This window comes from Mangifera indica, chromosome 5 (assembly GCF_011075055.1).
Source record: "Mangifera indica cultivar Alphonso chromosome 5, CATAS_Mindica_2.1, whole genome shotgun sequence".
NCBI classification, from domain to species: Eukaryota; Viridiplantae; Streptophyta; class Magnoliopsida; order Sapindales; family Anacardiaceae; genus Mangifera; species Mangifera indica.
Genome location: NC_058141.1, coordinates 8,542,742 through 8,565,682, shown reverse-complemented (window position 1 = coordinate 8,565,682; position 22,941 = coordinate 8,542,742). Strand labels below are relative to the sequence as shown.

Below are 22,941 nucleotides of genomic sequence, written 5' to 3'. Positions count from 1 at the left end.
TTCTGAAACTTTTTATTATATGTCTATTAATTTATATTAAAAATTCATAAATTTTCAATACCTATAAAAATTGTTAAAAATAAAGTAATAACGATTGTATAGTGAAGATTTGGTTTTTATGACAGTGTTGATACCCTATCTTTATTGATTATTTTGAAAATAAAACTAAACTTTGTTTCATTTGAAATTTTTATGAAAATTTTATTATGTTTCTAATTTAATTTTCCAAATTTTGTGAATTTATGATGAGTGATTAATTTATTAAAAATCTTGTAACTATAACTATCCAGTAAAGAGTCTATATATGCATAGTTGATTTTGATGAAGATTTTTAGTATTTAACACTATGATTATGATGGAGTTTTGTAACCATAACCTTACAAATCATAATTTTAGTGTTAAATCCTAATAAACTCCATCAAAATCAATTATGCATATATAGACTCTTCACTAGACAATTATGTTGCAAGATTTTTAATAAATTAATCACTTATCATAAATTCACAAAATTTGGACAAATTAAAGTAGACACATAATAAAATTTTCATAAAAATTTTAAATGAAACAAAGTTCAATTTTATTTTTAAAACACTCAATAAAGAAAGAGTATCAACACTGTCAAAAATTAAATCTTCATTGAACAACCCCTATTACTTTTTTTTAAACAATTTTTATAAGTAATGAAAATTTATGAAATTCTGATATAAATGAATAGACATATAATAAAAGCTTCAAGAAAATTTTAAGATATAGTTGAGTTAAAATACTTGATCAAAACGTTCAAAAAATTTAGACCACCAAATTGCCCAAAACGCAATTTTTTTTATTGAATAGTCATTAGTCTAAGATTTTTAATAATTTCTATAATTATCAAAAAATTATGAAAATTTGACATAACTGAAAATACATGTTATAGAATTTCTAGAAAAGTTTTCCATCGCAAATGAAATAAATTTCTTAATCAAAACATTTAATAAAGACAAAATATCAAACTTTCCAGAATTTTAGACAATTCTATCACCAATACTATGCTAACAAAATTCAAAACCTAAATCAATAATAATCTAATAAAAGAAATCATAATCCTAAATTTTAACGTAATGAAAGGGAAAGGTTACCTTTGATTGAATTGAAATAACCCTACACCTCCCTTTCTTCAATTGCGAAAGTGTAAAAAAGAAAACTAATATTATTATTTTTCTTATTAGGTCTAAACTTTTAGAATAACAGTTTTACAGCTTATATGGATTTATTCAAAATGATAAAGGCTCCTTTAATTATAATCATTTAATACCTCTTTATCTCCAAATCAATCCAATTATTAAATCCCTTTTCAAATTTTAATTTTAATTTCAATGATAAGAATTCCTCTAATTGCACACCTCTTAATAACTCTTTTATATCTATATTTATTTATTCTTATCCGTTTCTTTATATATCCGTGAATGTCTCATTATATTTTATGTATAAAAAATACTGATATATTACAATAGTGCCTATGGCTATAGGGCATATGTAAAGTTATAGTATAGTTGGATGGGTATTTAGGATGCAAAAAAAAAAAAAAAAAAAAAAAAGAGAGAGTAGACCGCAGATATTTGTGAGAGTAAAGCTTTACTTCAAAACACTAGTACCTATATTGCTATTGAGGTGCTGTGATAGATCATCTATTTACTAAAGTTATAACACACATTGCTCTATGTGGTTTTGTAGGTAAGTGAGATTAGTAATTGGGCATGGGAAAAGCTAGTAGGTTAGCTTGAAAAGTCCTTTCATGAGGATGGACTTTAGTTACATAATTTAGTTTATCTTTGTTTTGTATCAAACTTTGTGATGGTTTGGTGATGTTTATTTATGCACATTGGGCATTGTATGGATATTGAGTTAATTCAATTTGAGTTGGGCTATTATGTTTGACGATTTAATGAAATTACTCAATTTTTTAAGATACACTTTTTTGTATGCTTTTAAGTTTAATATATTGTTCGTTGATTAACGGTGTAGTTTATATAAGTAAAGTTTTAAGTCAATACATCTCTTTAGACCCATATTCCTATTAATGACATGTTTTTAGTAAAGGGTGTTCAATGGTGGAATGCCTAAAATGTTAAATATTAATTGTGCTGCCCTTATAAATCACTTAGTTACGAAGTGTTTTCACACTTAACATGTTTTACAATTTTGTATTGTTTTAAATGACATATTTCTAGAAAAGGGTGTAAAACAATACAAAATTGTAAAACATGTGGGAGATAAAGTTGGGGGACTAGTGGGTCAGCCTTTAAAAGATATGCATAAGGGGCTCTACTATTATTTTAGTAAGTTAGCATTTTTCAATTTTAGATTTCAAACATGTTATTTGTATTATAGTTTTTACACATTTAGGGTTTTTATGGATTTTATGTATTTTAGACTTGACCATGGTGTTTATGTTATTATGTATGGATATTGATATTTCAGTTATTTAATAACGACACCTTTTTGCATGCATTTGAGTGATGTTTATCGTGCTAATGTTTATTATTTAATTTCCGATTTATGGTTGAAATTGATACATGTTAAGAAGTTTTAAGTTTACATATCTCTTTGGATTCATATTCTCTTCAATGTGATCTCATATAAGAAATGAAAATTCGAGAAATTGACAATGTAATTATGTGTATGTAATAAACAAAAGAAAGACGTTAAGTGGTTCAATCTATTACTCAATAATATGTATCCACTTTTATATTATTGTTGAATATTATAACTAGAGTTTGACAAAATAACTGTAGATGATAGGTTGGCAAATAACTTTTGATTTAGAAAATATATATTTCATATCGATGATAATTTTTTATTAGAATATTGACAAAGAATTATTATATGAAGTTAAATAACCAAGACATCCTTAATCCATTTGAGCTAGATGACTAGTTGCAAACCAAGGGGTGGAGTAAAAAATAATGAAGCCTATGAATGTGAATCGATCTCCTCAAAAGATGTGGGTGTTACTAACGAGTCCACATACGACTTGTTGGTATTTGATTGAATAATAGGTGTTGAAAGCATATACACAAAGAGAATATAATAGTATAGTGGTCCACAAATGGTTTCCAAGGGCACAACATTTTAAGCCTAAGTAGCGTTGGCCACGTGATAGACAATTACTTGTCTTTGACTGTTTACATTAATTGAATTTGAAAGGATTCACTAAATCGGACAATCACAATGGCTAATCCAACTTCCATATTCATCCACTAGCTATGGCACTGCAGAGGCGCAGTTTTCACCTCTCTATTTTGTCCCATCAAGCACTCAGATTTTGCATCCGTCGTATTTTTTAGAGCCAAGTAAAATATCAACTTATATGCATGTATACACCATGCGGTGTCGTTTTGGTAAAGGAGAGTTTTAGATTTATTTAGATAATATTATGTATGTAATTTTACATACAAATAATAATATATTATCATGTAATTAAATAATTTTATAAAAAATAATTATAACAGTATGAATATCTTCCATAAGAAATGATAAAATTCAAATTTATCTACCCATATAAAATCAATAACATATTTTTGTTGATGCAAATGACAATGACATGAAATTGAATAAGCTCATAAAAGATATTACAAATATGGGCGCCATAAAGAAAGATATTCAATGAGCACAATGCTCCTACTCTTATTTCTATTGAGATTTATTTGGTTATAACTTAATTTTTGTTTCTTCATCCTTAATTATGATAGTTGTTTCAAATTAACTCATATTACAAATAAAGATACAATATAAAAACATATAATGAGATAATTTTAAATTAGTAATAAAGTAATATCCAATTATATGGTAACATGTCAATATTTGTATATAAAGTTGTGTATATAATTTTATTGTTTAAACTATTAACATGATAAAAAGTCATTGTGGATGAATAATTAATTGATTGAAATAAGTGAAAGTTACAAGTGACTTGTTATATTACCGCGTTAATATAAGAAAAAAATCATTGGAGTCATTTTAGGATAACTTTTTTTCAATCCAACCACAATTCGATTTAGTTTAGGTTGACCTGAACAAGAGCACAACTATATTTTATATAAAAAAAAACTCAATCCTAACACAATTTTTTTATGTTGTATTGTATCGAGTTAGGAGGTCATGTCAAATTTCTAACTCTACGTACAATTCCTAACACAGTTTTTTTTTTTGTCATGTTGGGTTACAAGATTGTGTCAAACATTGCTAACTCTTCATGAAATTATACCAACAAAAAGTATGCAAGACCAAAAGTTAGATCTCATATAAGAAATGAAAATTTGGGGAATTGACAATGTAATTATGTGTATTTAATAAGCAAAACGAAGACACTAAGTGATTTGTTTTATTACTCAGTAATTTATATCCACTTTTATGTTATTGAATATTATAACTAAAGTTTGACAAAATAACTATAAATGATAGGCTGACAAATAACTTTTGATTTAGAAAATATATATTCCATGTCGATGATAATTTTTTATTAGAAGATTAACAAAGAAATATATATTAAATTTTCGAGACACCCATAAAACCATGTTTTCTCATTATAGTTTTTACATATATACTTTCATATAAGAGTTGTTACGATGGGACATTTATCATATTTTTTCTACACACGCTTATAGTAAAGTACAGATAATGTTATTGCAATTTAATATATGTGTATAGGGAAAGAGCATTGCGTAACTATGTTACTCATATTACTAATATATCTAATCCCTACCTAAACCCAATTCAATCAGTATAGAGAACGTTAACCATGTCTAAAAATTTCAAAATATGCACAAAATACTCTTATAACTATCAACCAAGACTAATCAAAACATAAAATCAAAGTTCAATATGGAAAAGACAAAAGAGAGATAATAAATACTAAAATGTACGCAACGGGATGTGATGGAATGTAAAGATGCTCTGGATGTGTGCACAAGGGAAAAAAAATTTGATTTCATTGGATAGATCACAAATTCAAAAACTGAATAGACACCGAAGCTAAAAATGTTGAGGGTAATCCAATAGTGTGCTTCGAATTGACAAAATGAGGTCTAAAAAAGGTTGTTTTAGGCAGTGTTACAAAAATCAAAGTCAAAATTTTAGGAATTTTACTGTGAGTACTGTGAGGCTTAACATATTGATGCTCGTAGAATGGTAAATGGATGTTGGAATTAATAACCTATGCTCAAGTGGATGAAAATGGACCAAAAATTGGGTGAATTTGAGAAAAATTGGAAGTTGGTGTTTTTGAGGAGGATTTTTGGTTAAAATGTTTAGAAATTGTGTTGGGTAGTGAATTGAAGCAAAAATTTATGTTAGGGTGTGATTTGCAAAGAGATCGAATTCGATCAGGAAGATATAAGAAGTTTAATAAAAAAAAAAATAGTTGAATTCATAGGTGTTTTGATGATAATAAAAATCGAATTAAATTTACTAAAATTGTCCAAGCCATGTCTTAAGGCATAAAAAAAAAAATGGGCAAAGTGTGAAAAAAGCAAGTTCATCATGTACAACACAATAAGAAGCTCAACAATAAAGCTGGAGCAATATGAAAATTTCACAAAAAATTCATTTCCAATAGAGAAAATATTCATAGAAATTCAGAATATCTAAGGAGTAAAATTTCTGCAAGCACCAGTAATAAAGAACATCCACTCGAATAGATTTTAAGGATGAAAGCAACAGTGATAAAATGCTACACTCCAATCAAAATAACCATCCAGTAATTCATCAATCCATTCAATTCAAATTACAACCCAATCCAATTAAGCCATTTATCAGTGTTAAAGGTTGTACAAGTTAATTAAAAATAAGAAAAATGTGTTTGATTCTAACCCATCTTGAAACAATTAAACTGGTGCAATTTTAGAGAAGGAGAGAGTTGTGCGTTGGATAAGAGAAGTGGGTTGCTGTGTGATTTTGTTGGAGAAATATGGTGCTGGTTTGTGTGAAATGTGGCACTGGTTTGTCGAAGAAATGGGGACGTGGCAGGCTGTTGTTGTTTAGAAGAACAGAGGACGTGTGGTGTGTGGACGAAGGAGAAGAAACTCAACACATTGGAGGGAAATAAAGATGACACATCACACTGTTTGGTGGAGAGGTGGTGGGTCAGGCGTTGTTGTTTGGAGGAAAAGACGGCAGAAGCGTTTGCCTTATGTTGATAATGGAAGAAGACATGGTTGTAAAATGGATTGTAGCGCTACTGTGAGGAATTAAGGGATGACGCGTCTTGGAGAAATGAGAGTGAAGTGGCGCTCGGCGGGAGATAAAAAGAATAGAGGGGAAGTGCACAATGCCAAAGAAAATAGAGGAGGGGTTAGGTTTCACACAAAAAATATATATAAAAAAATAAAGAAAAAATTAAAATTAAATAGACAACTCCATTTCATTCCTGAAGCTAAACATCCACATTTCTGCTCCCATAAGCTCAAAGCAATCAAAATTCCACACTCTCTCTTGGAAATTTCAACACCACAGAGAAATCAATCAATGCAATTTAATATAATATACCGTAAAAACACATTAAATCACATAAGTCACAACCAATGAAAACATCAATTTAAAGAAGATTCAAAGATACCCCCTTTAGCTTGAAAATACTCCTCGTATCCAAACTTGAAACTCCATTTGCTTCACATCCCAATGGCTACACCATCACATTTTCACACCCTTTTGTAGATCCAAAGTTGCTTGTTCCCTCCAATAGATATAGCTCAAGTGTCAAAGTCTCTCTTCCTAACATAAAATCAACAAAAAGCACAAAAAAAAGTTTCATGTCTGAGAAAATTTTATTATAAACAAACTTAAAAAGATAACAAGAGAAATAAAGAAAATATTTGGGATGCCTCCCAAAGCACTAATTTAAGGTCTTTAACTTGACCTCTTATTTATAAAAGTCAAGGTGGACAATCATATAGTGGGTAAGAGACACTGGTGTCAACTAGTTCACTGCTAAGATAAGGTTTCAATCTTCGCCCATTTACTTTGAATGCACATGTATTTGCAGTTCATACTTCAACTGTCCCATGAGGAAACACTTATAAAACCTTGAAAAGGTCCGACCATTTAGACTTGAACTTGTCTAGAAAAAACTTTAGCCTCAAATTAGAGAGCAATACCATGTCACCTTCACAAAATTCTTTTTTTAAGACATGCTTGTTGTGGCATCTTCTAGTTCCTTCATTGTAGACTTTGGCATTTTTATAGGCCTTCAATTTAAATTTGTCTAAGTCATCCAATTGAAAAAGGTGTTCATCATCTTTTATCGTAGCATCATGTATGTCCATGCTTCAAATGGGTCCTTTGGATATTTCTTGTTAGATACTTCCCTTGTGCATTTGTTCGTGATGTTAACCTTGTGACAAGAATTCACAACGTTAAGCTACTTAGACATTTGGAAAACATCGAATTCTAGTTTTTCATCCTCAATTTAAAAAGTTTGTTTTCTATTTTTAACATCAATGATTGCACCAGTCATCACTAGGAATGGTCTTGCAGAATGAAAGGAACTTGAATATCTTCTTCCATCTCTAATACAACAAAATCCACAAGGACATACAATTTCACAACTTTTGTTGGAACGTTCTCATAATCCTCGTAAGATAATTTATCGATTGATCAACTAATTGCAAAGTGACTATCATAGGTTTCAACTCTCCAAGCTCAAGTCACTTACAAATAGACAAATACATTAAACTTATACTAGCACCCAGATCACATAAAGTTTTACTAAATGATTTTTGACTAATAGTGTAGGGAATAGAAAAACTTCTTGGATCTTTAAGCTTATTTTGCAATATAACACTATACCCGTCTGACAAAGTTACCATTTCAAATTCTTCCAATTTCTTTTTATTTGAAAGGATTTCTTTGAGAAATTTGGCATACACTGACATTTGAGTAATCATCTCCATAAAAGGAACATCCAAGTGAATCTACTTGTAGACATCCAAAAACTTTTCAAATTGTTTGTCCAACTTTGCCTTTTGAAATCTTTGAAGGAAAGACAAAGGATTGGTATAGCTCTTGGATGACACTTGAAAACTTTCTTCACCCTTTTTCTTCGCCTCTTCTCTATTAACTAAACTCTCATTTTTCTTTTCTTTTCCCACATTTTCAACCTTATCAAAGTTTCCCCCAATCTAATTTTTTTCAATTTGGCCCAAAGGATCATCTAATTGCTTGTCACTCTTAGTCACAATTACATTACAATGGTCCCTTGGGTTTTGAGGTTGTCTAGACAACTTTCCCATTTCTCTTGAATTTGAAGCACTTGTTTGTTGACCCAATCATACCTCAAGTATCCTATTATGGATAGCCAATTGATCAACTTTAGTGATGAGTTTTCGAATGGCTTCATTTTGAGCATCACCCTTTTTTTTCTAAGCTAGGATAAAATTTTCCATCATTATCTCTAAGTTAGATTTTTGTTCTTAATGAGGTTGAGGGTAATTTGTAGGTTATGGGTTAAAGTTTTGAGGCTGGAATGTTAAAGGTGGCTGCCTAAAATTGGAATTAAAATTAGGATTTGGATTGGAGGTGTTTCCTTATTTTGACCGTGTGAAATTTGGGTGATTTCGTTGACCTGGTTATAAGTGTTTGAAAAAGGATTATTCTGACCCCTTTGGTTGTAGTTCGCATAACTTACTTGTTCACTTGAAGATTCTTATGAAAATTTACCACCCATTTGGCACTCATATCTATTGTGGCCTCCTCTACACATATTACAAGTAAGCGTAAGTACAACCTTCACATCCCAGCTTTCTAGTATCTTAGCCAACACATCCAATTTAGCATTTACCATTGAAATTTCATCCACCTCATGTACTTCTAAAGCTCTCCTGTGATTAATTCTCTCATTAAACCATCAAAAGCTATTAGAAGCCATTTCTTCAATCAATTGTTTAGCTTCATCTGATGTCTTTTTCAATAATGAACCATTAGAAGCTGCATCCATAATAATCCTTAAAGAATTTTGAAGCCCATTGTAGAAAGTTTGTAGAAGCAACTAATCAGGCAACCCATGGTAAGAACATTATCTCTGTAATTCTTTGAACTACTCCCAAACTTCATATAATGTCTCAACATCTCTCTGATAGAAAGTATTTATCTCATTTCTCAATTTTACTATTTTGCCAAGAGGAAGGTATTGAGTAAGGAATATTTGCGAAAGTGTCCCTCAAGTGGGAAAACTACCCGTTGGTTTAGAATCTAACCAAGTTGTGGCTCTATCCCCGTAGTAATAATGAAAATAATCTTAGCTTTATTGCATTATCGAGAATCCCATTCATCTTGAAGGTATCACAAATTTGGCAAAACTATGATAAATGCACATGCGGATCCTCATTAGGCAACCCCTCAAACTAATTCTATTATATAATCTATACAATAGAAGGCTTGATCTCAAAATTATTTGCATCTAGTGGCAGCCTCATAAAACTTGAAAGACCATCATGAGTAGTTGGTATTTCGTATTCCCAAAGAGCTCTTTGATTGTTATTTGCCATTTTTAATTTTTTTTCTTCCTTTCTCTCCCTTCTAGGTCTTCTAAATGTTCTTTCTATCTCTAGATCAAATTCTAATAATTCATTATCTTCAAGTTTAAACATTAACCAAACAACCCTTATAAAATGAACAAAAACACAAAGAAATCAAATAAAACAGAAAATTAAAATAAATAAACTCTAGTATAGCCGAATTACAAATTTGACTAATATAAATGAACACCAGTCACCAGCAACGATGCGAAAACCTTGTTGCCTATGGCTTACAAGTATACGAGTTAATAAAGTAATATAAAAAGATATCGATTCTATAGGGATTGATTATTGGCCAAAGGACTATTTCCCACCCAAACTATGCTGAATTCTCAAAGTTTCCCCCTGTTAACTTTGAAAATCCCATTTACACAGCCATGACCGTTCAAATCTGTTAATTTTAAGGGTAAAATCGTTATTTTATATTTAATATTAAAAATAAACTTAAATATAATTTCATTTGCCCCCCTAAATTTTAAAAACTAACTTTTCTCCCATAAGCCAAGTTTTAAAAGATCACATTTCCCCCTCTAAGGTTTAGTTTCAAAACCCGTTCACTTTCTCCGATACCATTGCTGGCCGCTCTCCCTCTCGATGGTTTCTCTTCCACTGATGGCCTGCCCCAACTCCTCCTTAACCTATCCGACGCTGAGAGATGTCGTCTGGAAAGAGAAATCGTCTTCCCAGATCATGAAGATCTTGTCTCGTCTCGTCTCATCTGGGAAGACGATCGTCTTCCTAGACGATGGAGACGAGATCAATCGATCTCATTTTTGTCATCTCGGAAGACGATTTCTTTTCTCTGAAGATATCTCTCGATGCCAGATGGGTTGTAGTGGAGTTGGGGCAGGCCATCGGTGAAAGAGAAATCGTCGGGAGGGAGAGACGACCGATGATGGCGTCGGAGAAACTGAACGGGTTTTGAATCTAAACCTTAGGGGGGAAATGCAATCTTTTCAAACTTGGCTTAGGGAATAAAATGTTAGTTTTTAAACTTTTAGAGGGGAAAATGAGATTAAATTTTCAGAGGTTAAAGTTCCGTTAAATTTAACCAGTCATGGGTGGGTAAATGGTATTTTTAAAGTTCACAGGGGGAACTTTAAGAATTCAACATAGTTTGGGTGGGAAATAGTACTTTGGCCTTGATTATTAAGTATTAGTTTGTTTTGTAATTTGAATTAACTAGAGAGACCAAATATTTAATCCAAAAAATTGAAATAAATGCAGCAAAATAATTAAAATTAAGCAAGGAAATTGAAAAAATAGAAAATTAAGATACTAGTTATCGAACAAACTTATCTAAGATTTAAGATTTCACTATGAATCACTTGCAATTGTTAGTGTATCAGATCTAAAACAATAAATTAATAAGAATTTGAAAGGTGATCATCCTAAATTATTTATTCTTTTTTCAAAGTTAATTAAATATGTAAAGATTAAGAAATTACCTATTTTGGTGGTTAAGTATTAATCAAAACCAATTAAATTTCTCCATGATGCTCATATAATCCTCTAGGAATCTTAATCTATTTCTAAATCAAAATTCCAGGTTTAGTAATTACATAAACCAATTGATTACCTATTTTTCAATGGCATAAAATCAACCTACAAACAGCCTAGATGTTGGGCCCAAAACACCAAACAAGAAATAAATTCACAATCACTAAATCAAGCTTCATCAACATTAAATTAAATCAAAATTCATCAATAATCACAAAAATTCATAGATTTATTATAAATTCTAGATAGAAAATTTAGCTACTCATAATCATCACAATAAATCCACAAAAGTCAACGAAAGAGAAGTTCATAATACTCAAATCGGTGAAGAAAATAATTATCAAGAAGAAGAGGATAAAGAAAACTCTTGGGTCTTCAAGCTTGATGGGTTGACTTCCCTCTAATTTGTTTTTTAATCTTGGATCTTGAATCTCCTTCTCGGATTTTATGGGTTTTTCCTTGAAATTTTCTCCCTAGGCTCCAGTAATTCTCCTTTCTCCAATAAAAAGATGTTTTTTTCCTCCTTTCTCCGATAAAAAGATGTTTTGTTTCTTTTTATAGCACTATCAACTCAACTCTTTTTAATTCTATATTTATTTTATTTTTGCCCAATAATTATGGGCATAATTGAAAGTGACTATGCCTATAATTGATTTCTGCAATTATTTAATAATTCACATCCATTTCTTATTCTAATAATTTAATTCTTGTTCCAAATAAACTAGAACCTTGTTAAATCACCTAAAAATATTATTCAAAGTACCAAATAAGATTAAACCTTAAAAGAGAACTAAAATTAAGAAAATTAATCAAAATAAACCAAAATTTATCTAAAACGAACTAATATCACACACCAAAATTCATAAGTGGAATGTCAGATTTATCAACTTTATGTACTATTCAGAAGACTAAAAGGTTACCCAGTTATTGAGTGTTTTCATTCATGTGTTCCTTTTCTATTGTTTTGCAAGTATAAGTGAGTAACAAGGCATGTGGGAGAACTATTAGTCAAACAAACAACTATATAAAAGCTAAGGGCAAAATCATTATTTTTTAGATTTTGGTTTAATTATGTATTTATGTTTGAGACTAAGCATTTAAAGTATTTATTAAGATTGCACATTTTTGCAAGCATAAGTATTTATTATTATGCAATTAATTCCTATATTTTAAATTAAGGAGTCAAGTCATACACATTTCCTTGAATCATATCCTATGTAGAGATATACATCTAGAGAGAGGTGTTATGCATACATAGGGGTTTTTTGCTATGACTTAAAATATCATGTTTAATGCACAAAGAGTGAACCACCTCAGTTTATCCTTATATGATGGTGAATTAGATCCCTGAAAATATAACATAATATATATTTAGAAATAAATATTAAAGACATTAATGTGTACAATTAATATAAATTGAAGGATTAGGCCACAAGTGCAAATACACATGATCAAAACATGGAGTATATATAGATGCAATTAGCTAGGTTATGATACAAATTGAGGCATTTCATAAGCTCTATCCACAATTCTTTATTCTAGCCAAAATTTGCATGACAGAAGAATTATTTTCTCAAATTTTCTCATAAAAATTCTTCACATACTTAATACAAGTAAGGCCTTGTTGATCTAATATGTGAAGCATAAATTTGTTCGAGTTAGATTTGGGATGAATTCAAAGGGAATGAACCTCCAAACGTAAGTATAAGCTTCCTAACACAAAAATTACATGTATAATATGCCCTTGATCCTAGGGAAAAATGGTTTTTCAATTAAAAAAATTTAATTTATGTTGTGTTTATATGATTTGTATGCATGAAAAACCCTTCAAACGTAACTTCCTAAACATATAACACTCCTAAACACATTAGGACTCTTAAAAGACTTATTAATTAAAACTCCATAGCAAGAAGAAATTGACTTTAAATAAAAGACTTTAAAAAATAATAAATTACTTGAATTAAAACTCTAACTCAAATTGTCCCATACTGTTTAGGAATTCCACAAGCACGTATGACTCTACAACATTTTATCCCACACTGTTTAGGAATTCCACAAGCACGTATGACTCTACAACATTATGCCATATCACCTTGCCACATCACAACACCACATCACGCCAAGTATACTATGCCATCCACATCATCCAACCTTCCTCTTGTGAGTCTTTAATATTGTTAATATCTTTCATCCTACCACCCTTTTACCATGGTTCTTTCTTCTTTTCATTCACTTTTTCCACCAAATCTCTCTCTTGTCTTAGGTCTTTCTGCTCTTTAATTATGTTTTCGACTTAACCTCTCCTTTACCTTAAATCTTGCTTGGACATCTTTTCTCTCTATGCCTTAGCTTTGCTTTCCCATCACGAATCAAAAGCCTTGGTCCCCCATCTTTTCTAAGGAGAAAAGCAAAAAAAAATATCCGTTATGCACAAATCTAATTATTATAAAATTTCAAAAAAGTAGAATTCATTTGACCCAATTTATTTTGGTCAATTAGATGTTACATTACACTTTTGTGGTGTTTACGTGGCATTAGTCGTTGATAATTCAATTGTCTAAGTTAATTGATCGAATCCAATTCTGACAGATTGGATTTTTGGAAGCCAAAAAGTGGCTTTTGGTTTATTCGGCAACCAAAATTTGGTAAGTAAGGTCTGCCAAATTGGTCAACAAAATTAATTACAATTTTTCTCCTTAACTTTAAAAAAATATAGTTTCCCCCTAAAACTTTAAAAATAATAGTTTAATTCATTTTGGAAAGCTAAGTCAAACTTAACTTTGAGATATGAAATTTTAGTCTATAAAAACTCATAATTTCAAATAGGTTATTTGAATTTAATAAAGTTTGATTAAACCCAATAAGTTTGAAAAATAACACTTTAACTCAAGAATTTGAAAATTCCAAAAAAAAAAAATTCATTGAGCTTTCACATACAAATAATTTTTCTAATCTATATTAATGGTCAATGATTACAAGAAAATATGCTTAAACTTGAGCTTCTCTTCAAATCTTTAAGAATTCTTCATTTGAGCTTTTTTCTTTATTTTTCATTTTGATCTTCTTTTAAGTGTATTAGGTAATTTCTTGTAATATAAACTCACACTCAAATATATGTATTAGTTAATGTGTTTAAGAATATATTAGTTTGTTATCATCAAAAGAAGATATTAGTGACTCCTAGAGTCCATAGTTTGGAATTTAATCTTTTAACTTGGTGGAGCTAAATAATTAGGAAAACTTTAGTGTTGATACAAATTGTTGTCAACCAAAAGTGCACTAAATTAGGGATATAGTTGGGTGCAAGTAAATAACAAAATAGTAAGAATAAGAGACATTTTTAAGGTGGTTGAGTGTAACACTCTACCTTAAATATCCTATCATTTAAGGTAAAGTGTTACTAAAATCTCTATGTGCTTGAATGACATATCAATTTAAAATCAAATGCTCTCAATTCAAACATGCATACTTTTCATTAATGTCTTAGCGACATCTTAAGTCTATTAATAAAATAATAAAACTAATAATCCAACTACCATGAAATATTCTCCAAATATATAATATAATATCTCGTAAATTTATGTACTAGAAATATTAAATCAAGTCTATCATGTATTTATATCACAATATCGAAGTCATTATCTTAGACTATCTATGCCTATGAGTTTATCTCTCGTATGTTGCTTTATCACTAAGTTGTCGTCTGGGTGTCGTCACATGTAATCTTGTCACCTGCAAAATGCAAATGAATGAAATGAGTATAAAATTTAGTAAGCAAGGATGATCTATCCTACAATCTTAAACCTCAATCTATGCCCCTACTTTTACTATCCAGATTATCTTAATCTCGATCTTAGACTATTGGTAACTAACCTGAATCTTAGGGAATCAATATACCCACTATAGTGACCACTCTCAAGTTAATCTCTCTCTAGTCTAGGTTGTTCAATCTTTCATCACCGTTCAATAGACTCAGAGGCTTAGCTAAATCAATTGATGGACCCTCAATCAACAGACTCACTATATCTTGGTAAGTCCTAGATCCCCAAATCAGTGGACTATCAACGTTTCAAAAAGTCTTAGCCACTTGATAAACCCATAATCCTAGTAATGATGTATCTTTCAATCTAAGGACACCAAATGTCAAACTTTACCCTATGTATGGGTATGTTTAGGTCACGGGTACTCCTTTATAAACCTAATAATCTCACTCTAGGTCCCTTAAAGTTCGAATAATCTTAAATCTCAATGGGATATTCGGTTCCTAATGATCCCCGATCTTTCAAAACACTTTTAGGCTTATCTTGAGTCCAATATATTCTTTACTCGAGATTTTCTCTCTATTTAATCATATATATTCTCTCTCTAGGGTTTCTAACTTCTCGGGTATCTTTTTCATATCAATCTTATTCATTCCATTAAGTATCTAACCCTTTAATAATTTATCTCATGTTTGTATAAAACTTTTCCTTTAAGTATATCTCGTATTCCTGTTATTTTTTTCTCATGTATCACTTGTATTTGTATTAAATCTTTCTCTCGAGTATCCAACCACTTAGATATCTATTGGCACCTAAATAGGCCTTCTATCTTAATCATACATATCATAATTCTAATAATTTCTATGTCGCATTCAACCTACACGTAATCAATTCATGTCCATATTTTTTTTTTCAAAACACGACATATCTTCAATTGTATTATGATGTTTGAATTGATAGGTTAACATATGATTCTCCTCAGTTAGAATCCATGTGTACATCACCAAAATCGATTAAAGTTTGGCATATTTTTCCTTATCGCATGCAAAACTTTATTTCAAATCCTACCTTTGGCAGTGGAAAATAATTTATTAAAAATAAAAGAGGTGACCACAAAAAGGAATTTATAAACTAATTCTCAAGGCAATTAACGACTTATTTTTCAACCCAAAATATAATTTAGACTCGTAACCCAAATGCATCACATTCAAGAGCGTGTGCGACAGTTCCATGGGGTATTTTTCATTAGCTCGTCGGTGTTCATGGTAACTTACAATTTAATTTTCCAACCCAAACATGGCTTATCATCCAGCCAACATTAGCACATAGTATACTAATTTCTCTTTCTAAGTTGTTTTTCATGGTAACTTACAATTTAATTTTCGGCTAAAAATCCTATCCAAACTTGTAACTCAAAAAAATCACATTCAAGAGCATATGTATGGATATCCCACAAGGAACCTCTCGATAGCTCGTTGACGTCCATAGTAAGCGGATTTTCCGACCAAAACATGGCTTATTCTCCTAGCAATTTTCCAGCACATATTACATAACTTCAACTCATGAATTAAAGCACTAAGAAAAGCTTTAAAAATTGAAAACATTCACAACATGCCATTTTGATAATCAACCATATCACTACATGCCACCCATATTCATAAAAAAACAAAACTCATGCATCAACCTATTAATACATGAAACCACATGAACTAACCCCAAATATCTATGCAAGACGTTGATTAAACCTAAGATTTTTGCAAGTGCTTAATTGAAACCAAGAAAGTACAACACACAAGCACACATTAACACATGTAGATTCATGTCCACAAATCATCAAAATTCAAGGATTAATTCTTGCAAGAATTGAACCATAATCTAAAGGTACAACAAGCAAGAATTCGTCTCCAAGAACCATCATCAAATTGTTGGAAACAATTTAAACATACCAAACATAACATTCTATGAATACTGTATATTCTATAAATATAAATATGTGTACTTGACTTCGAGTTTGCCACGAAATCCATTCGAACACGACATAAGGTGTTGATGTGAGTTATTTCCATGACACTATTTGCCTACATACTACATTTCTTTTGGGAGACAAAAACTACTATGCAATTTTGGTTCTATGTGTGAAGAAAAAAAAGAGAAAACTTCTTATGAAAAATATTACATAAAAACTACCTTTTTAGGAAGGCAGTTTTAGACCTTAGATAAAAGTCCAACTGCCAATAACTTTTAAACCAATTGCCCTTGATAGTTAAAATAAACCGAATCAGGTCGACCCATTATGGGTGGACTTAAACCTAATATCTCCCACTCATTCATGATGAAATACCCCAACCAAAATACTTATCCACAAAAGTCTCATACAACAATACATTTCAAACTTGCAAATATGTTGTGCGACTTCACGAGCAACCTACACTTGGGAGTTAAATACTACGTATCTGTTAGGAATAGCATAATCGCTTCAATCCGAATAAAACAAAATAAAGTTTTAGGCTCATAGCACCTCAGACTTACTCAATAACACTAGCTCCCTTTAATCTCTTATTTATCACTATGTTATTTTTCTATGCATCCATGATCAAGTCCATTCTCCCATTTGAATGGCATGATCAAATTGTGTATGACCATAGGTGTCAAGCTAAGATATAAGTCTTCCTCTTTTAATTGAAATTCTCAATTTAAACTTAGCTGCTTTTCTAGTCATATTTTATAGACCAAATCGTGTATGACCATAGGTGTCAAGCTAAGATAGCAACACTAAGAGCAAACATTAAAAAATAGTAAAGAGTCAAAGGGTACCAATATAAGATAATCCTCATAAAGTCTTACAAAGTGAGGGAGCAGGGATTCATCCTCTCACAACTTTAATTGGTTGTTTTACTTGGTATAAATTATATGCTACAGTATGTATTTTATCAAATGTTATTCACAACACTATACAGATTTTAGTTTAGTTGCTACACCTAATGGCTAACTTGAGTTTTTAATCATCTCCACACTTGCCGGTATTTATCCATATTAAGAATTCACATTTGACATTCACAAGTTGTTTGAATATAGGGAATCCAAATCGATCATTTCAAATATGTCTATCCATGACCTCATTTTAATCAATCATCAAAGCGACATTTTAACTTTAATAAATTTTTTCTTGATAAATTTGTCTCCTATTGGCATGCTCTCTCAACATTACTTTTCTCAAGAATAATATCTTATCTTTGCATGCTCTTTTAGTGTCATAGTCGATTGCTTATATGAGTGAGTAAATCTTTAACTTGTGTGACATTACAATCTTGTTGAACTAAAAATGATGTGTACATTGTAAAAACCCAAGAATTTTATGATGCAAGTTCAAATAAAAATAAACTTGAATTTATGGTTTTTGATATGTTATCAGTACAATATATAAGCTCAATACTTATCAATCATATTCTACACAATCCAAGAGATTTAACATATGCAAGATATATTTTTCTCGGAACAATCTCAATCAAAGGATTAGTGATCATATAATGCATAAAATTATATTGTACGCTCATTTTCCTCTTGAAAATGAAGTCTCTTAAAACATTGTGTTTAGTGTCGATAGGTTTGGTTATCCTATAATACTCAGGATTGTTTATTTCAACAAATAACTATTATTCCGATAATATTGTCATGTTTTCTTAGATTCACAAAGAATCTTTTTAATCAAACAATTTCTTATATAATCACTAAACAGACTATATACTTGGCCTCCGTTGTGAATAAGGTTATGCAACTCTATTTCTTATCGCTCCAAGATATGAATCCTTTTGGAGTAAGAAAGCAAATCCAAAATTTAATTTGTGTTGGTCTAAATTACTTTCTTAACTGGCATCTCAATAGCCAATCAAATGTAAATTCAATCATTAATCACATAAATAATAATTCACAAAGCTTTTTAAAAGTATATCTATATTCTATAGATAGTCTTTCAGTGTTCTTTTCAATATTGACTTATATCAACTAACTAGCCTGATAGCGTTGTTAATTATCGTTATGTTGATTTCTAATTCCCTTATGTTGCGTGAGAATTTAATTCAATCTAATGAAATAATGTGTCCTTTACACTTAGGGAACTTTGAATATTTTCGGAGCTAAATTTAGGCCAAAAAGACCAAAAATGGAGTAGACTTTCTAGTTAACAAAATCTATGTTACTAACTAGGCATGGGCACGTGCAATGATGAGAACAAAAATTTAAATTTAAATTTTGAATTCCAAATTAGCTTAGATATTTTAGGATAGTCAAAATTTGTTTCTTAGAAATGGGTGATTGTTAGCTGAAAAAAGGGAATACTTTTTTATAAATAAGGGATATAAAAAAGGAGAGATGGAAGGAATTTAGGAGAGGAATATATTATTTTATTAGTTTATTTTATTTTTTTCTTCATAATTTGTTGGCTGAGGATGGCTTACAGTGGTTGAATCTTTTCTCTTGGTTGAAAGGATTAGAACTTATTGGACTACGAGAATTGTGAGATTTTCGTTCTTTAATGTATCTTCTTAATTATTCAAGTATTAATTATTTTCCTATATTATTTATTATGATTGTATTGGTTGATTGCTAGTTTAGATATTGAATTCGTAATTGTTTAGTCTATCTAATCGAAGTAGCAACTAGGATTTATTGTTTGTTATGTCATGAACTGTAATTCCTAAGGAAAATATTCAACTGGATTAAATGCAATGTCGTACGATTGTGTTGTCTTGTTTCATTGATCTTTTTAATTCTTAATGCTATTGTTTAATTAAATTCGAGATCGTATCCGAGTTATTAATTAATAAGGTTTAATTGGAATACATATTTTTAGTTAACTAATCATAAGGAATAATAGATAATTAATATCATAACGAATATTTAAATAATTAATTTGATACTTTTGGGTGTCGATGATCAATCATAGATCTAATGGTGGATGTGACCGTAGACCAAGGTTTGTCAAATTGATTATTTATTTTAGATTATTTTGTAAAATTTCATTTACTGCTTTTAATCACAATTTGTATTCAATACAGAAACCCCCTTTCCGGTTTCATTGTTTTATGAGATAAGTAATAGCTTACTAATTGAAACTCTTCGAGGGAACGATCCCTACTTTCTTTTACTACAATTTTGTTGCAGGAATTTATGATTTTAATTTAGGTGTAGACGACAACACTGCCACAACCCAACAATAAAAACACATGTCTAGGTATGTACGCACCATAACATACATAATAAGAAAGGATAGATAATTAATATCATAACGAATATTTGAATAATTAATTTGATATTTTTGGGTGTCGATGATCAATCATAGATCTAATGGTGGATGTGAATGTAGACCAAGGTTTGTCAAATTGATTATATGTTTTAGATTATTTTGTAAAATTTCATTTACTGCTTTTAATTACAATTTGTATTCAATTCAGAAACCCCCTTTTCAGTTTCATTGTTTTATGAAATAAGTAATAGTTTACTAATTGAAACTCTTTGAGAGAACGATCTCTACTTTCTTTTACGACAATTTTGTTGTAAGAATTTATGATTTTAATTTAGGTGTAGACGACAACACTGCCACAACCCAACAATAAAAACATATGTTTGGGTATGTACCATAACATACATAATAAATTCAATGACATATGAATAGGAAACTATTAACATTTCTTTGCTTCTATTTTAAGTTTTGGGACATATCTCTGGGCTCAATCATTCGTCATCTGACATAGGAGTATCAACGGGTTCACAGTTTACCATATTAGATTGTTTTAAAATCTTTTGAATATTATACTCTTATGATAGAGTTAAAAGTTTTTTTGAATAATCCCTCTAGATTTAATTCCTAATATGTAATATGTTTTTCTACATCTTACAAGTTAAATGTATAGACAACCATCCTTTGATGATTATCACTTCAAATCATTTTTAGGTATTTACACATTATCACACGCATTGATAAAATTACAAATTTGTTATCAGACTCTGTCAAATAGACATGGTGATCTTGATTAATCATTTTAAAGTTATAAGGTATTAACACTTATGAAATTGCAAGTACTAGTATTTAGATGACAGTTTTAGCTCATTTAATGTTCTTGAAACTTGCACACTCTGCGCTTCAGTCCTATAACAACGAGATCTATATCTTATTTCACACAAATTTCTTTGTCAAGTTCTACACTAAGAAAAGTTGTTTTGACATTCATCTAGTGTAATTCCAAATTCAAATATGTTACTACAACTAGAATTAAGCATATTGAAGTAAATTTTATAAATGACAAAAACATTATTCTTCATAATCTATACTTACTCATTAGGTATAGTTTTTCACTATAAAACAAAATTATATCTATATATTGAGTCATATGTCTTACAATTGATTTAGGGAATTCACTTGTTCCCAATGGGTTTTTGACCCAATGTTGGGTCAACCAAAACCTAGAATTAGTTTGTTTTCTATGTATTTCATTTTTTCTTTTAATACATCTTACCATTTTTCTTTATTTAGGGATAAGACAATTTTTTTTTTATGATTTTAGGTTCTTCATCATCTTCGAGAGTGGTTATGAAAACTTTGTTTTCAATTTAAAATGTCACTAAAGTATTTTCAAACGTCCAGTTCTATGTAATTGAGAATTATCACTCTCATTATTCGAAATAAATTAAAGTTTAATCTTAGTGCTCCTACTAGGTTGAGATAGATGAAGCAAACTATTGAGGATTATTACTCCCACTATTCGGAATAGGTTAGAGCTCAGTTGTATTTGCTTCCACTATCTAGAATAAGTGTAAATATTATCTCTTATGACTTAACTAATAGTTGCTAAGGTGTATCTATCCTCATTCTTCTTTCATCTCATTCAGATGAAATATTTCATCAACATCATCCCTATTAAAAAAAATATTATCTATGAATGTAGTATCTCTTAATACAATTTTAATTAATTTTCCAGTGAAATCCTCCGTAATAAACACATACCCTTTAGAATGTTCAACGTATCTGATAAAGATATATTCTTTTCTTCTCGGTCCTAGTTTTTCAAACTCATGGAAAAAACTATGGATAAACATTGCTAACCATTAAGGTTGCAATCAATTAACTAAGGTTTTATACTTGACCATAACTCATAGAGAGTTGAAGTAACTGATTTAGTAGACACTCAGTTAAATGCATAAACAACAGTTAATGTCATATCATCACAAAGTGACGTTGATGTTTTGCTTATGTCATCATTGACCTAACCAATTCCAATAGAGTTCAATTACTCTTCTCTACTAGAATAAGTGTAGATATTATCTCTTATGACTTAACTTATAGTTGCTAAGATGTATCTATCCTCATTCTTCTTTCATCTCATTCAGATGAAATATTTTATCAACATCATCCCTATTAAGAAAAATATTATCTATGAATGTAGTATCTCTTAATACAATTTTAATTAATCTTCCAGTGAAATCCTTCGTAATAAACACATACCCTTTAGAGTGTTCAACGTATCTGATAAAGATATATTCTTTTCTTCTCGGTCCTAGTTTTTCAAACTCATGAAAAAAACTATGGATAAACATTGCTAACCATTAAGGTTGCAATCAATTAACCAAGGTTTTATACTTGACCATAACTCATAGAGAGTTGAAGTAACTAATTTAGTAGACACTCAGTTAAGTGCATAAACAACAGTTAATGTCATATCATCACAAAGTGACGTTGATGTTTTGCTTATGTCATCGTTGATCTAACCAATTCTAATAGAGTTCAATTACTCTTCTCTACTAAACCAATAAGTTGTGAAGTTCTTAGAATCATTAATTGTCATACTATTCATTTTTCATTACTCAGTTCCTCAAACTTTTTGTACAAATACTCAAGACTTCAGTCAATTCTTAAAAAATCTTATTCATTTTGTCTAATTGATTCTCAATCTTAATTATATATATAGTGTCTAAAATAGTCTACTGCTTTTGACTAATGGAAGATCAAGTAGATAAGATCGAATTGAGCATTGTCATCAACACAAGTAATAAAATATGAGATACCTTCTTAAACTTTACATTTATAAGAAAACATATACCTGAATGTATAAATTGCAAAGGAAGTCAAGCTATTA

General features: G+C 30.0%; 1 long non-coding RNA gene and 1 other non-coding gene across 2 annotated transcripts; one reads left to right on the top strand and one right to left on the bottom strand.

Moving 5' to 3' along the window:
- Positions 1 to 6,375: 6,375 nt before the first annotated feature.
- LOC123217579 lies at positions 6,376 to 11,563 on the bottom strand. Its single transcript, XR_006502500.1, has 2 exons — positions 11,368 to 11,563; positions 6,376 to 6,750 (listed from the first exon to the last, which is right to left on the bottom strand). It is a non-coding gene; the product is annotated as an uncharacterized LOC123217579 (long non-coding RNA).
- Positions 9,033 to 9,139, top strand: LOC123217805. The gene has a single exon (XR_006502543.1). It is a non-coding gene; the product is annotated as a small nucleolar RNA R71 (small nucleolar RNA).
- Positions 11,564 to 22,941: the final 11,378 nt, after the last annotated feature.